The following is a 3,080-nucleotide window of genomic DNA, read 5'->3' as shown; positions in this document are numbered from 1 at the left end:
TCGACAAGTCAATATGCAAATAGAGACTTCAGAGATGTCGACAAGTCTTTTCTAATTGCATAAAATCAGAGATCTCGACAAGCTAAATTCTCATATAGAGAACTTAGAGACTTCGATAAGTCAAAACAACTACAGAGAAATAAGAGATCTCGATAAGTCATTATACTTATCGAGATGTCGAGTCTCTATATAACAAACTGGAGATCTCGATGTAAAACTAAAGTACATAATGCAGACCAGTTAAATATCCAAGATTATCAATCGATAAAAAAATCAATCAATGATTTGAAAATTCTACAAAAAGAAGCTTGAAGTATACAAGATCAAAGGCCAAGATTAACTGACAAAGTAAAGTCACAAACATGCACGATTTGCAAAGATACACTAAGCTAGAAATAGAAAGTTTTAGTTAACTTAAAGTAGGGTTTAGTACATGCTATTGCATGTTGTGTAAAACCTGTGTTTACTGTTCTATAAAGTAAACACTGGATGCTTTGTTTTAGATATAACAAAATAGATCCAAAAATCTTGTAACTCTCTCAAGAAAGAAGCTGAGTTTTTTATCAACAAAGAACCCAGAAATTTGTAGCAAGAAATATTTGATTTTAATATAAAATTAAGTGAGTTTTGAAAGATAGTGTGTTCATGTGCATGTTTTATTATTCCTGTTAAAATATATTATCTCTACAAGTTAGACTACTTTGTTCACCACTTTCATAATAGTTTAAAAAGCTTAAAAATAATCAAAAACACATTCACCCCCCCCCCTCTGTGTTATATTCATTACCTAACAAGTGGTATCAGAGTAAAATCTGAAAGCAAACGGATTAAAGATCTTGGAAGAATGAATACACAGAAGCTTAACAGTATCAAAATTCCTACCTTTGACAGATCTAACTACACACTATGGAAAAAGAAAATGATGTTGTTCATCAGGATGGTCAATCCATTCTACAATCAGATCCTCAAGAATGGGCCTTTTACCCCATGGTAAGAGTTAGGGAATCTACAGATGGGGACATGGCCATTCCAGCACATTATGCTCCTAAAGATCCTTCAGAATATACTGAACCTGAAAAAGAAAAAGTCTCTCTGGATAGTGGCTTGCACCTGATCTTAATAAAGTCACTTGACAATGTAATGTACAATAACATTGTCAACTGTGACATAGCCAAACAGATCTGAGAGATAATAGAGATCCTATATGAAGGAACTTAGGAAGTTAGGTCAAAGCAAATAAGGATTCTGGTTTCTCAGTATGAGGCTTTATGGCCAAACCAAAAGAAGGAATTACTGAAGTTTTTGAAAGGTTCAATAAATTGATAAATGACTTACAGTTACATGATAAATTTTATAAAGATGAGGAGGTTAACCTAAAGTTCCTGCTAGCTCTTTCTGACCATCTTGAACAGAAAATATAAGCTATTAGAGAAGGAAGAGATTTAAGCAGAATGACTTTGGAAGTTCTATATGGAATCTTGAAAACTTATGAACTTGAAATGCTGCAAAGAAAGTCATTGAAAGCACACCATGGTCATCTTGTTGATGGTTCAAGTGCTTTGATTGTGAATGACAAAGAAGAAAGTGAAGATGAGCAAGATGATCAAGTTCCAGTTGTTCAAGCTATGGAACAAAAGAACAAAGAACCTCAGAAGCAAGTTGTATTGGAGCTGGAGAAAGATGAATATTACATCTTGGATGAGCTAAATGAAATGGACCAATCCATGGCTTACTTGGCTAGGAAATTTTTCAACATAAGAGTCAAGAAGCCAAGGTTTTTCAAAGGCAAGGGACAATCTTCCAACAATAATAATTGGAAACCAAAAGCTTAGTACAATTCAGCTAGCAAAAGTGGCTACAAAACATGATCTGTGGATAGATCAAAGATAAGGTGCTTCAACTGTGATGATTTGGGTCACTTTGCTACTGAATGCAGAAAGCCTAAAAAGGTGAAGAAGGATAAAGCTTACCTAGAACTGGAAGCAAAGTATGAAGCTCTCTTGAAGAAGTAGTCTGGAAAATCTTATATTACAAAAGGAAATAGTTGGGATGATACTGATGTTGATGATGAGGATGAAGAGGTTGGAAACTATACACTTATGGCTTTTGAGCATGGAGGAACATCCACCTCAAAATCAAAGGTACCAACTCTAACCACTATTGATTTAAATGCTAGTCAATATAGGGAGACTGTGGAAAAGGTAAGTGTGGAGATGTTTCATATACACATTAGCTTGGTACAATATACCATAAACAACCTATTGTAACACCAAAAAAGTGTGAATAAAGGCCAAAAAGCGTTGCTGAAAGTGAAGAAAATGGCTATGGTAACACTTTTTGAAAAATAGGATCGTAACCAATATCGGTGCTATCATAGGGGTCTATGGTAACACTTTTTCAATTTTTGGTAACACCAGAAAAAGTGTAACCATAGGACATCTATGCCTACACTTTTATTGTTTTGGTAACATTAAATTTAGTGTAACTATAGACCTATGGTTACACAATTATGGTATTTGTTACATCATATTTGGTGTAACCATAAGCCTATGGTAACACTAAATTTTGAAAAACAAAGTTATCAATGACTACAGCTTGTTATCTATAGTTCCACTTTTATGTGGACCTTTTAAGCTTTTACCTACACTTTTAAATCTATACCTACATTTTTTTGGTATTCACCAACAGAGAATATGAACAATTTATATCAATAGCTACACTTTACAGGACTCTTTGCCAACACTTTATGAGAAAAAAGGTAATATAATGTTTAAAAATAGAACTTCCCCATTTCAAAGTTTACCCAACATTCATCAACAAAAACAATCCAACAACCAAAACAACCAATTTAAGTACCACCAACCACCAACAAGTTCCAAGCCTACCAACCACCAACCATACCAAAACAAGTACTGGAAACTAAAACTAATAGACCACATCAAGATCATGATTTATAATATCAAACCAAAATAGAGTTCAACTGTATAAAGTATTCCAGTTGCGTATTATTTGGCTGCTCTTAGAAGCTCCACAAGTTTACACAGCTGCATCCAGGGCATCTTGAGCCCATGACGGTGGTC

The sequence above is a fragment of the Apium graveolens genome, chromosome 1 (assembly GCF_009905375.1).
Source record: "Apium graveolens cultivar Ventura chromosome 1, ASM990537v1, whole genome shotgun sequence".
Lineage (NCBI taxonomy): Eukaryota > Viridiplantae > Streptophyta > Magnoliopsida > Apiales > Apiaceae > Apium > Apium graveolens.
The sequence above is the reverse complement of the archived record's forward strand: the minus strand, read 5'-3'. Positions refer to the sequence as shown.